The sequence below is a fragment of the Calypte anna genome, chromosome 10, assembly GCF_003957555.1.
Source record: "Calypte anna isolate BGI_N300 chromosome 10, bCalAnn1_v1.p, whole genome shotgun sequence".
Lineage (NCBI taxonomy): Eukaryota > Metazoa > Chordata > Aves > Apodiformes > Trochilidae > Calypte > Calypte anna.
In genome coordinates, this window is record NC_044256.1 from 3,779,866 (window position 1) to 3,794,142 (window position 14,277).

Sequence of the window (14,277 nt, forward strand, 5' to 3'; positions counted from 1 at the left end):
ACAAAATTTATACTTCCCCACTTCTAGAAGTTCACCACTTGTTTCAGCTACAAGTCACAATTTATAGGAATTACAAATTATTTCAAGACACACTTGAATTCTTTTTCCTCACCCTCATTTAACCTAAATTGTTTATACTGTGCATCACTAGCAGCTACACAAATTCTCCTCCATTTTTTCTTCAACAACCAAGGTATCTGCTAGTGTCACACCAGGACATGGCATGAATACTTATTAAAGATTTATTAGCTTAAATGGGTACATTTATAGATTCATTTGTTTTTGTCAAAACAATTTGTACTGTTCATTCTAATTCCTAACCTGGATGGCTCTTTGCTGACTCAGACATTTACTGCACTTCCAGCTGGTACCATGCTGAAAATATATCTGTCTTGCATCAAAAACAAAACAAAACAAAAGTGCCCAAATTAACTCTCACAATTTTATTGACATTTCTCCATCAAGCAATCCTTGAATCAACCAAGAACAATGCTTTCACTGAGAATTAGCAAGTAAATTCCTATCTCAATAACATTGCAAAGATGCTGTCAGCTACACACTAAAAAATTCAGTAGTGAATGGGAATTTCAAGTACATGAAGCCTGGCTCTGACAACCGGGCTGTAATCAAGCAAGATTAGAGATCTGATGACTCAGCACATTAAATTTCCATAGGGTTTTGATTTCATTGACTATATTTATATCAATAGCAAAGAAAATCCCAGAAGTCAAAACACAGATTAGTGTAGTCTAATGAAGAGCAGAGCAGAGGGGAAATCAACTCAACACAGAGTACCCCCTATTTCCCTTCTTTTAACCAGTCATTTGATTCATCAGTAAATCAACACTATCCTTGGTAAAATCCTCCAGGATGAAGTATTTTCCAGATACAGGAACTGCCCTTGAGCAGGAATTCCCAGTGCAGATGCAAGCATGCAGGGCAGGGTGCAAGCGCTTCACAGGCTGCAGTGACAAATGCTTTGGGGCTGGGACCTATCCCCACACTTCCAGCAGCTCTCTCTGTGCATGGGACACCAGGCTTCTCCCTCCCCTTTGCAAGCAGCACCCATCAGGCACCTAGAATGCATCTGCAGCCATCCTATAGCCCAGACAGTGCAGAAAGTTAATTTACAGCTTAATTCAGAACCAGAGATGGTAAAAACAGAGATGGGAGGGAACACAAACTCAGATTCTCACACAATTTTTAAAAATTTTTCCCATGATTTCTGGGCACAAGTCCAGGTTTTTTAGGAAAATAAATCCCTGATTAAAAACACCCCAGTTAGGGGAGCCAGGGCTGAAATGAAAAGGACTAGCCAGAACAATTTAGGACTTGTGAAAGGTTCCAACTCACAAATCTAATCTCTTGCTGTAATGTCAGCCCCAACTGAGTAATAGGTGGCCCTGCTCTGGCAGGGGGGGTTGGACTAGATGATCTTTCGAGGTCCCTTCCAACCTCAAGGATTCTATGATTCTATGATTCTATGATAATCCCTCTTTCCCAACCCCAGTGTATGGTGGCAGGGATGTATTACCTTCCTTCAATTATGGGCCCCAGGTCCTGCCCCAGTCCTAAGGTCCTGTCAATGGGGAGCATTAGCAGCATTCTCAGGGGACCCAGACCCTGCAAGGGTGCTCATAGGCAGCCTTGCTGCCTAGACATGGCATCCCCCCCTTCTTAGATCCTAAATAAATTCATTCTATGCCCAGTTTGCTCTCAGTAATTCTAAGGGAACAATAAACACCCCATTGTCCACCTCCAGACTATTCTTTGATTACAGAATCACAAGCCCTGCAAACAGGCTCTGCTCTTTGATCTGCAGTTTTGTGCTGCCATAGGTGTTCTTCATCCCTTTTTCTTTCCAAATACAGACATAAAAGTATGAAAAGGAGAATAAAGTAGAAAAACTTCCTGTTAAAGCATGGGAGATTTCTGTTCCAATCAAATAGCAGACCTGCTCGGAGCTGCTGGGGACTCTTCCCTCCTCCCTTTTTTGATGAAATGGAGATCTGCATGTGGACACAGGCTGAGCAACCAGCCAGCAACCTTTTGGTGCAAAAAGGCCTGGTCTGCATCCAACAGGCAGAGCTTATATACACCTGATCTCTTCATTTTCAGTTCTAAAGTGGCCTATCCTCAGTAATAACAAATGGAAAATAGAGGAAGCAATCATTTATATGGGCCTTCTCATTTATCAAAGTAAAATGATACAGGTTCAGCACACATTAGGTCAGTAGGCAAACTACAGGGAGCTTTCAGCTTCTTCCAGCTACCAAACTTGCCATCAGATTAACTCTGTGGCTACTTTTCTCACACAGCTGGCCACCTATTAATCACAGCCCTCCCTAGGAGTACACTTCCCTCAGCTTCTCCACGAAGAGCAGTTATACATGCACAAAATTAGACACTCCTGGTAAACTGCATGCTGTTAGCAGACTGTTAGAGAGCCACAACCACTGCCTGAGCAATAACCACTCACTGTTCAGTCCCCCCATCACTCCCATCCTGTCTCTATAATTAAAAATCTGTCACCTTCTCTGACTTGGCTAGCAATCGGTGGCTCTCTCAAAATAGTGCTCAGCAGACATAGGGCTTTAACAGATGGCAAGACAATGACACAGTTCAAAATCTAAATGTGATGCCACAGGATCAGACTGGTGCAGATTTGGTAACAAACAAAATGAAAAACACATCAAATGTGGGATCAATAAGACACAGATGAAAGAATTAATGCATCTCATACAGTAGGGAGCGAGTCTAATTTGTTGAAGGATAAAAACAAGCCTGCTTCTCTGATATGTTGCAGTATCTGTAGAATCTCTATGTTTCCCATTTCCCTACTAATGATGCTGCAAGGTAATAACAATCAATAGATGAGCTCTGCATGCAAACACCCAGGCACAGAATTAAAAGATGTAGTACATTTCATTCAAGTAGTCCTGCCACACACCAGCTGGTTTTTAGAGTGGTTATGTACCACAACTGAAAATGAGCACTGAAACTGCCTTAAACATGCTCTGATTTTGCACCTTGCTGATTTGCTGGAAGTGAAAGTGTGTGTAAAAAGATTAAGTAATTGGATCTGCTGCTGTCATTTACCAATACTAATATTGAGGGAAGACAGGCTGAAACAGAGGCTAGGGAACATCTGAGAACAAATAGGTATAATTAAAAAGAAATGCTTAAAAATGGATATGAAAAACAATGTCCAGAATTTCTTCTCTTATTTTTGCATTTGTTATATTTGATTCAAAACTGTTTAAAATGCCAGCATCTCACAAGCACTGTGCTTACTTTATATCAATCTGCATGAAATTTTGCCTTCAGTTCTTGAGCTCTTGGATAAACAACCAGCATACCACATAAGTGATGGATACCTAAATAAGATGTGAGAAAATCCCATAAAAACACAAAAATACATTATATAGTTCAGTACTTAAACCATTGTCTCCCCTTTGTCTGGATTTAAAGGCAAAAAGCACCACAGCAATTATTTCACAACCAGATCTTGGGGCCTAGTGCTTTCTGCTGCTGTCTGTCACCATCTGAGACTGGCATTAAATCACTTGTGGAACAACAGTATGAAAGTTACCATGCAGGATTTATTACCTATGGCCCACTGAAGATTTCTGGGCTGCCAGTATGTGAGGTAACTGAGTGAGACAGCAAATGGAGAGATACAGACAAGTAGAGCACTGTGTCCTTGCCCCAGGGGAAAGCCACATCATGCCATTTTAGGTCATTTTAGTTCATTCAGGAATGAACTATGCTTCCTTGGAACAAAAAATTTGGGTCAGGAATTGTGGAGCTGTGCTTCACTGAAATATTTCTTCTATGGAGCATTCAAAACACAACTGAAGTGCTGATCATGTGTTACTATTTCCCAAGATGTTTATCATAACAGCACCTATGGACTAAGAAAGGATCAGAAACTCCTATGTAAGGGGATAGAGGACAGGTATGGAGGGAGCTGTGAGGGAAGCTGCAAAGGATAATGTTGGTGGCTGAAGCAAACAGCAAAGTACAAGAGAAACTTACTTCTTGAAAGCTGTTGCTCTAGTTTTTACATAGCCTACACAAAACTTCTGTAGAGTCAGTCTCCCTTGAATAAGGGATGCCCTCATATCCATTTTGTTTCCTTCTAGCCCAAGGCACAACACACTCCAGACAAGCTGGATATTATCCTCACAAAATATTTAGCTTTAATTTTACAGGTATTAAAACAGTAACAGCAAGAAGCCCTTGCTGCACAGAAACCCTGCACCTTTAGTGCTCAAAGCACTTATGCTCCTCCCCAGGTGCCCACACAAGCCCACTGATTTCACCCAAGATTACTACTGATTTTCAGAATCTTGAAATTAGTTTCTGATGGTGCCCCTGAAGTACTGGGATTAACTGGACTACTCTGGCTCTCACTTTAGGTCCACACACTTTGAAGGATTTGGGTAAGTTACATTATTTCTTCCTTGATCCTCTTGCCCACGGGTGCTGTGCACACCCAGGCCACTTGGACACCCAGATTCCCTCTGTTCCCTCCCCAGGAAACCAACCTTCCCCAAAGGACCCTTCTGGGGCACTGTAAACTCAGTTAAACTGCAGAAGAGCAAGCAATTGAAACAAATTCTGCACAGCATTCAAAAATCAATCCTTAATTACAAATTGGCAACCTCAGAAAGGCCAAAGACTGAGGAAGGTAAGTTAGCTTCACCAAAAACCCATAAAAATGGATTACAAAATATTAGAGGGGCAAAGAAATGGTTTAGGTCTGTTTTGACAGAACCTCTTCCAGTCCCCCACTGCATAAAATCTAGGCCAGTCGGTGCTATCTGTAACTCTCTGCAGTCCATCATATATTGACTTTCTACTTTTTTTGAGCTCTTCAACCCTACATCCACCCACACTACCTCCAACATTAAAAGTCATTCTGCATACACTAAATCAACAGAAAAAAAGGTTTTTCAGGGCATTATCCCAAATGTATCACAGTGGTATTTCACATCCTTTCTCCAATAGAAGCTTTAGAGCTTTACAGAAGAAAAACTAGAGCAAAGAAATAAACAAGCATGTGATGAAAGAAAGGAGAATCTTTCGTAGTTTCCAAATTCATCAAAGCACCTAAATATGTGTCTAATTCAGGAAGGAAAAAGGGCTTGAGCAGTTATTTCAAGTCTTCACTGAACTGAAGTCCTACATTTCTTCATTTTTCCTTTCAGAACTTTAAGTGATTCTTTTGAAGCTACATGAGTAGTACTCAGTGCCATGGTCTAGCAACTGCTCCGGTGGGTCAAGGGTTGGACTAGATGATCTCTGAGGTCCCTTCCAACCCGGCTAATTCTATGATTCTATGAGTATCTTTAAAGAAATTTTCAGCAAAAATATTCAGATCACAAGACAAGCTGAAATAGCATCAATAAGCTCAAACATTTTGATAGCGTTTACCTCTATTTCTTTTTCAAAGTACACAGAATGCCAAATCCTGCTTGCTTTTCATATGCAGTTAATCCTCCCAAAATCCTTTGGGACTACTTCTGAAAGTAAAAAGAGTAGGATTTAGTTCATAATCCAACACCAGCATGAAGGGAAAATATGATACAGTGTTTTATCCCTAGCAAAGAACCCTGGCACTAAATCCTCATGAGTGAGTAGAACGTCAGTGCATATTCTGCAGCTAATCTGGCAACAGGGCAATTTCCTGTTTGTGATCTATATTTTTGCCCAAATGACTGTATAGAGACAGATGGTCACACCAAAGGAGGACAGTTCTGGAAAGAAATCTCCTTCCCTCAGGAATATTTCACAAGATCAGTCTGGGGACTGCCAAAGCAAGACCTTTTGCCAGGCAGCCGAATCACAATACATTGAGCACCTTCTTCAGGTTCTGGCTTCTGTAACCAGTTCTTGTCACCTAATAAGCATAACACTGAGGAAAGAAGAGCAAAAATGTGTTATCCATGACTGGACACAGCTTTGAATGCTAATGACTGCATGTGGAGGCTCATCTCAAGTTTTTATTATTCAAGAACTGAAAGCTTTTCTACCATGTTTTCTGAATCCTTGGGAGTATGGTGGTGGGATTCAAGAGTTTTCAAGAAAAATCAAGCAGATCAAGTTTCTAAAACACAAGCCATGCAAATATGAATTTAGCCAAGGGCTTTATTGTACTTCATAATTTTCCTCTACTTTTTATCACAAATTAATTGGGCTTCTTTGTTTTGTTTTAGAGAGAAAATGAGGAATTTTAAGAATTATCTATGAAAATATAGTTAGTGTAGCAACACATATACTCTTTATTTTAAAAACAGAGTATGCCTTTCTCTGAATTGTCAGTATGTCAGAAAGATTTTGATCATCAACAAATTCATCTTAAAAACCTCAAGATTTGTCAGGTGTCAAGAGTGATTTTTGGATAGTGAGATTAAATCAAATGCTGCTGTGACCAACAAGCTGGAGAGCTGCTAGCTCTGATTTTGATTAACACAAGTTTCAGAATTAAAACTGGATTTAGAATAGTAGAAATGTGTGTCACCTTCTATCTGTTTTGCTTGTCTGCACACCAAATAAGACATAACTTCTATAGGGTCTGCATACTTGGCTGAGATACATTCTTCATAAGCTGAGGGCTGAAGAAGAAGATTTTAAATCACATTTTAAAATACTGGATTACATTTTGGGATATAAATTATAAAACCTGCAACCCTTGAATCACAAAATAGATGTAACTATATCTTTAGTGAATAGCTTAGGAATATTTCAGCTCTTTTGTCCTGTCTCCCTAGTGATAATAAATACAGAGAGTTCAGTGCTATATTTGGTTGCTTATTAAACTTACACTGGTTTATTAGAATTTCTAAATGACATAAGCAGAGAGAGCTTCTGACACACAGCTTAAGGGAAAAATCATACAGAATATGAAGTGTTACTAGTTATAAGAATTATGAGAATTTCCCATTATTTAACTTTGTCAGAAGAAGAAGAAATAAGTAAAATGTCCTGCACTCTAGTGCATTCTACTCTGCATTCACCTAGTAAAACAACAGTTGATTTCTTTTTTACATGGAAACTTCTTTATTCCCATTTGTCTGAGGTCAGAATGCCTAAATGGCTTCGTATCTGATTTGTATTACACTGATTTGTATCAGGCACACACATTAACAGTCCCATCTGACTTCCACAGCAACAATTAGAACTCTCTCATGACTGAACCTGGCCCTAGAGGCCCCAGTTGGTGACAAAAATACCTATTAAAAAAGAAGTCATGGAAAGGATGAACAAAAGGAGCACTGTTTCACAGCTGGGAAAGTACAAACTAAATGACAAAAAATGCCTTGTACACTTCTAAGATACAATTAAGATTAATTGTTGGGCTAAGGCCCCCTTCAGTCCCTTAATAGGCACAGAAAAGTTGGGAGGGGAAATGCACTCCTTGAGATTGGTTAGACCATTTTAGACAGGACTCAGAAAAGCTGAGCAAATTGAATAAAATTACTGAGGAAAACAGAGAAAGGAACAAAAATTCAGGTCTGCTGACTTGCAGCTGTCTACTAACTGCTCAGCTATTCCATGTAATGTGTGGGAAGGGAAACAGCATACTGTATTTAAGATGTCAGAATTTACTTCTATCAATGGTAAATGATTCGTAAAACACCACAGCAGTGAACACTTGTTTGCATCTGAGATAAATTATGCTCAAGCATTTAATAGCAGTACCACATATTTCCAAGTCACAGTTCTCATGAACATAAAGTATCCAAGGTGATATGATTCTTGGCTTGTTAAAAGTAGCAGATAGCCATGGGTTGAGATCTGTTTTGACACAATTTAATCCCTCTGCAGTTCTTTTGTTTGTGTCCATTTATTTTTTTTAAATGTTGACTATCTCATTTGTCTTAAAAGCAAAATCAAACTATGGTGTCTGATGCACTCAGGTAGCCACTGACTTGTCTGTTCACTCAAGATTTAGAAAAACAGTGAATGACCTGGCAAATTCTAAGTCAGTAGAAAAGTGAACAGTGAAAGTTATTTTCTTTCTGCAAAACATACAGGAAAAAGATTGGGGTATCAGTTGAAAAGAAGCTTAGTTATAAAAGGAACAAGGGAGAAACAGTGTAGACATCCAGGGCACTGTCACATCTTGAACAGTGATAGAATTTCACATCTTTCCATCCCACAAACCAGACAAGAATAAATGTAAGAGCAACTAAGATGGTCAAAGAAGTATGACTTCCTACAGAACAGGAAAACAGATTAGAACCTTTTCATTTAGTAAATAGGTAACTGGAGGTCCACAACACTGCAGATTCTCCATTGAGGGTGACAATACAAAGATCCCTAGAAATGTTTGCAGCACAACTGTCTGCAAACTGTTTTCATATCAACAGAGAAAGTGGATAAATTTATTATTAGAGACCAACAGGTTTTTACCCTGCTCAAGCACCTTCAGTTTGACCTAAGAACAGCTGTGTGTTTTTAACCAGAACCTGTTCTATTTATCTGGTGTAGAAAGCCCCCAGTAGCCAGTAAAAGGAAGTTTCAGAGATCCATCTCCTTCTTTTTTGAAACAAATGAACCTACATCAGCTGTGAAAAGTGAAGAAAGCTTCCTGTCACCTTTGTATCACAGCTTTCTGACAGCATCAGTGACAAAATCTGGCACGCAATCTCCTCCCAAGTCAACACCAGACATGGACACAGACATCTACAGAGATAAAAGCACAAGTTCTTTAAAAGCAGCATCACAGTATTCCCCAGATATCCTTAAGGATCCTCTATATGAAGCATCCCAGCAGTATCAAGGCCATGCCATAAAGAAATCTGTATTAGAGCATGCTTCATGCACAAATCATTCTAAATTTATCCCTAGCTCATGGATAAATACTATTTCCTTCTAAGTATCATATGTGAAATTAACTTAGCATGACTTTCCATCTGTACCCAGACAAAATAAAGCAGAGAAGATGGAAGCAGCCCAGAGGGGCAGCCTGGCTGGTTCTTTCTGCCTTCCAAACCCATCACCAGTTTGTTAGGCTTGCTAGAAGAAAAAGCTGTTTTCACAGTTGTGTCTGAGGACTGCTGTGTTGAGGTCTGCTACACCCTTGTGAATCAAGCTGAACCCACACAACCTGTACTGTTCTGTGCCCAAGTTTTGTGTCAGAGAGTGTGTGGGTAAAGCCTGAATACAGGGGGGATTTGAAGTGCACTCTGAACTTGCTCAGTGCTGAGAATGGCAGGAAATGTAGGAGACAAAACCATTTGTTTTTTCTACTACTCACAGTGCCCAGTACTACTTTTTAGTCAATTTCTGCAGTCAGGCTGAAAGAATGAAAACATCATTATCTGTAATATCTTGCATAAACAGATACTGTAACCAGTGCTAACCTCAACACAAGAGAACTTCTGACACCGTTATATTTTGCCAAATACTAAGAAATCTCTGAAATTTTCCACTCAGCAATCACAGCAGTCAAAGTGGATTAGCAAAGCAATTCTCCCAATCAGCAAGCTTAGCTCACAGTGGAACCTTACAGAAAACAGCTTATATTACTGTAAACAATAATTTATTTTCAATTATGCAGAGACCCTGCCTTGATTCCAGGTGATAAGTAGTGGATGCACAATATTATTGCCTTATAAATAACACTGCTATTTCCGTTCAGGAGTCAGTTCCCTGTACCGAAACAACATACAAATAGATGAGGCTGCTTGTAGTGCTAGAGTCAATATCCCCCTTTACTGCCATATATATATATAACGTAAGAAAAAACATTCTATAAGGATTTTTTTAAAGATGGAGAAACAGCAGTTTAAGAAACAAGAGTGACTTCACCAAACTAAAAATATAATTTGAAAAACCTAAGTTGAGGGCGGAGGGGAACCCCAAAAAAACCAAACCACCAAAAGCAGCAAAGAACATCTTCCAACTTAGCTATCCTTAACTTCCAACTCCACAAATCCTTAAGTCTCCCTCTCTTCCTACCCAGTCTCAAGTAATGATGTTTATTCAACACACTATGGCTAGAATGAGGTCAATTAGACCACAATTAGGAAAAAAACCTCTTTGTATTTAGCAAATAACAAAGACTAATTATTTGTCCTACCAATAAAAATCTTGGCCATTTCTCTTGCATAAGGCCTTTTTTAAATTGAGAACTAAAAATAGATAAGACAGACAACAAGCAGACTTAAACCCGTGGTAGATTTATTTCAGCTTTCTGCTCTCCCTGGTCGCAGTTCAGTGCAACCCATAAATAAGTTAGGCTGGTGAAGAAGATTGAATTTTTGAGGCCAGAACAGTAACTGAGGAATTGAACAGCCTGGAGGTTGAAATATCATCTCCTGGGACATAAGCCTTTGGACCTATTAGCAGCTGTCTATATTGCTTTTCCAGCCATTGACACATGAAGAAGAGAGTGGATCAGGCCAAACTGTTTATGTGAATTACTTAATGAAAAATTAAGACTTGTAATATATGCTAATGAATTTGTGTTCATAACTACTAATAATTCAGGGTTAAATTGAGAAAGAAGCTAACAAAGCAGCCGAGACATTTCACTTTCCCATACAAAGCAGCTGAGACATTTCACTTTCCCATACAAAGCAGCTGAGACATTTCACTTTCCCATACAAAGCAGCTGAGACATTTCACTTTCCCATACAAAGCAGCTGAGACATGTCATTTTTCTACTAGAACAATGTAACCAATACAAGGTCCTAACGGGATTAATTTCTAGCTAGCAAATAATTAAAGTGTCTTTTCTTCTGTAACTCTTTTCTTAAAACAAGTCTTGTTCTAAAAGCAAGGTACTGCCAAGGCCAGCTGGACACTAAAGGATGTGAACATCCGCACAAGAAGACTATAAAGATATCATCACCAACCGATAAGAAGAAATTATGGCTGGGGTCTTGTAACAATATTGCTTTGTAACAACCTAATGAAGTCAGCAAGAACTAAGAATGTAGTATTGTTGTAACCTCCCCCTTTTACTGTATAAATACCCTAACCCCTTTTCCCTTAACCCTTTGGAACTCTTTGTCCGGCGCAAGCTGGGGGTTCCCCGGATCCGAAAATAAATACCTTTGCTGTTTAAAGACTCAAACTCTGTCTCTAAACAGTTTTGTTTGGCCTTTTTCGGCTTCACACACACGACCATGTCAACATATTGAACTGATTTATGTTTCTTTGTGTCACAGGACAGATTGTGTACGTGTTCTGGGAAAATGCCAATATTTTCCTGCAAACTATAAGTTTCAAGTCACCATCACATTCTTCTCAGGAACTGGTTTTCAGTATTTAAAAGACATCCAACCAAATGCAATATTTAGGAGGTTAGAAAATAGGGTTGAACAAAGCTTTTAGGTAAAGTTACAGCTAGAGGAAAAGCAATCTTGTTTCCAAAATGTGTTACTGTATCTAGCACATTTTGTTTCTCAGCTAGTTTGAGAAATTAGTTATTCAGATTCCCAAAGATTTTTCCCTTACCAAGGACTAAAAGTCAGATCCTTCAAAAACACAGAAAGGCCCAATTTTTCTGTGAAGAAAATCTTCACTAGCTCATCACAATTAAATTATACAGAACACAGTAATTTTCACTTTTTCCACACCGTGTTTCTCAGCACCTGCAAAGGCAAGAGAGGCTTGAGAATATTTTTGCTTTCGTAAAACAAGCAAATAAATAAGCAAAACAAAAACCCCCGCCACCACCCACAGCTTCATCTTCTCAGTCGTTCTCTCAGGATCAAAACTGCCCAAGCAGCAATATCCCACAGATAACTGAAGCAGCAAGAAATGGAGTACAAACCCAACCCATGACCAAAGACAAAGAGCATTATCTCCAGCCGTTACTTCCTACAGAAACATGGAAATTACCTCAGGAAAAGCCCAGGCTGGCGGAGGACTCCGGAGCTCCCACGAGGCGCCATGGCTGCTCTGGGCATCTTTGGAGCCCTTTACCTCAGGGGGGAACCTGCCCTGCCTGGCAGCTCAGGGCTGCCTCACTGCTCCTCCACCCCTGTCCGCAAATGCACGTTTGAGTCACAGATCAATACATGATCAATACACGATCAATACATGGAAATAAACACTTCTTCCCCTCCCTCACTGATTTAGCAGCTCACAAAACCCAGCGCAAAGCGGGTTCCTAAGATGGCGTCAGTCAGCACAGCCACACGCTCCCCAGGCCTGGCAGAATTGGCTCCCTGCAGACTACCCCCAAGCAGTCAGGTTTTGGACAGTTACGATGACAATCACGAACCAAAAAAAAGAAAGGAAGTTGATAAAAGATCTAAAAAGCTTCCCAACCTCAGGACAGTTGCAGGCCTGCTCAGGGCTCTGCAGTACCAAGCAGCAGTCAAACCCTGCCAGCACGAGGTTAAGTTTCTCCTCAGAACACAGCCAGGGTTTAACTTGAAATCGTTAGGGATGGATTAAAAAGGAGAAGGGGAAATGTGCAAAAAAGTCACTTCATAAATCACTGTTAAAATTAGCATTTCCACCTTTTGCAGCTAGTCTGTAAACAAGAAAAACGTACATTGTTTTTAGGAAAAAATTACAGCAACTAAATCTAAAAAGTATTTCTTCACAACAGAGTTACCACCTTTGTGCTGATCAAGCCCATCAGGCTTCATTTTGAAGAAAGCCTCCCAATGGCATCAATTCCACACAAAAACAAGAGGTTTTCTGATCTAGTAAATGCCAAGTAAGGCGGAGTGTATGCTGGAATTATGCAGTACCAGTTATTCATAAAGAAGTTATTTTTCTGATTAAATACTGAATTAAATGGACACATCATCATCTGTCATATAAAAGACTGTGCTCACAGCACCTTGTGCTCTGCTCCTACTAGATCTCAACACAGACAGGATCAATGATTTGGACATATGACACTAAAATAGATACCTAATCAGTAAAGTAGTGCTGCTTACATAAAGACCATCTCTCCAACTTGCTTTGAAATGGGAGCTGATGGCACATCCTGCCTCCCATAAAGGGAAGGGCTCAGCCCGAGGGAGAGGTGAAGGAGGGTTCCCAGCTTGCAGCCCTCTGTGAGCCAGCTAGAGCTGTTCAAGTGGAAAGAGGAATGCTTTTACTTCCTGATGTTTGGCAGTATTTCTCCATGACGACCAGAATACAGCTCAGTTGGACATTTTCTCTCCAAGTCTAATAAACAAAACCCAAAATGTAAAGTTCTCAATTAGCTTTGACTTGGGTGAAAATTTTCATCCTAAGCAAGCAAAGAAAATAAAAGCTCTTCACCAAAAGTCTTTGAATAAAAACAATTCCTATTAGAAGTGTTGTTTAACAGCCAGCCCCCTACAGAAAAAACACAACTCCACAGCTCAGCAGCTACTCCAGAAGGTCTCTGCATGCAGTGGGTTAGGCAGACATGTGCAGGGAGGGAAGATCACCAGCCCAGTGTTGCTCTTCAGCTGCAGCTGTTCCCCTCTAACCATGTGCTGTCTCAGCAGCATCCTGCTCCAGGTGACACAGACATGAGACAGGACACCATAGCAATTAAATTTTTTTAAAATAAAATAAATTTAAAAAACAGAACAGGTGCTGTAAGTACATTGCTTATAACTAATTTTTGAACTCAACTACCTTCTATGTACTCACAAGGTATACACACAGCAGGCTACAAGTCAGGCTCTTGGGGAAACAGTGTACCTGCACAATGCCAAACTTCAGCATTCACTTTTAAACAGCCCCTACTTCCAATTACACTGTTAGGCGGGGTGTAATGAGGTAAGCATGTAAAGCAACTCATGCAACCTGCTGGATGTTTAGGATTGATGACTGTAGTATACTCCCCCAAAGGCTCTTCCCAGCTGCAGCAAAATGACTGTTTTGCTTACAGACCCTTCATAAGAATGGGCTAAAAGTCCCATGGAGAGATACTTGATATACAAACAATTGCAGTTCATTTAAAGATATGCAGATAGAAAAACTACAGATCCTACGTAATCTAAACAATGTCATGATGAAATAAACCTCACCTGAAGGAAAAATGGCATACAAAAACTGTATAACATCCAACAGGATTCACTGCCCTCTGCTTTGCACAGATTCACTTGGGATTTCTGGAGAAAACCTAAACTTGTCATTCAATGAACATCCTATCTTTAAATTTCAGTTAAAAAAACAAACAAAAAACCAAACAAACAACTAAACAAAAAACAAAAAACAAAACAAAAAACCCCAAAACCAAACCAAACAAACAAACAAAACAAAAAAACAAACAAACAAAAAAAAAAAAAACGAAACTGTAACAAGATTTCAAGATTT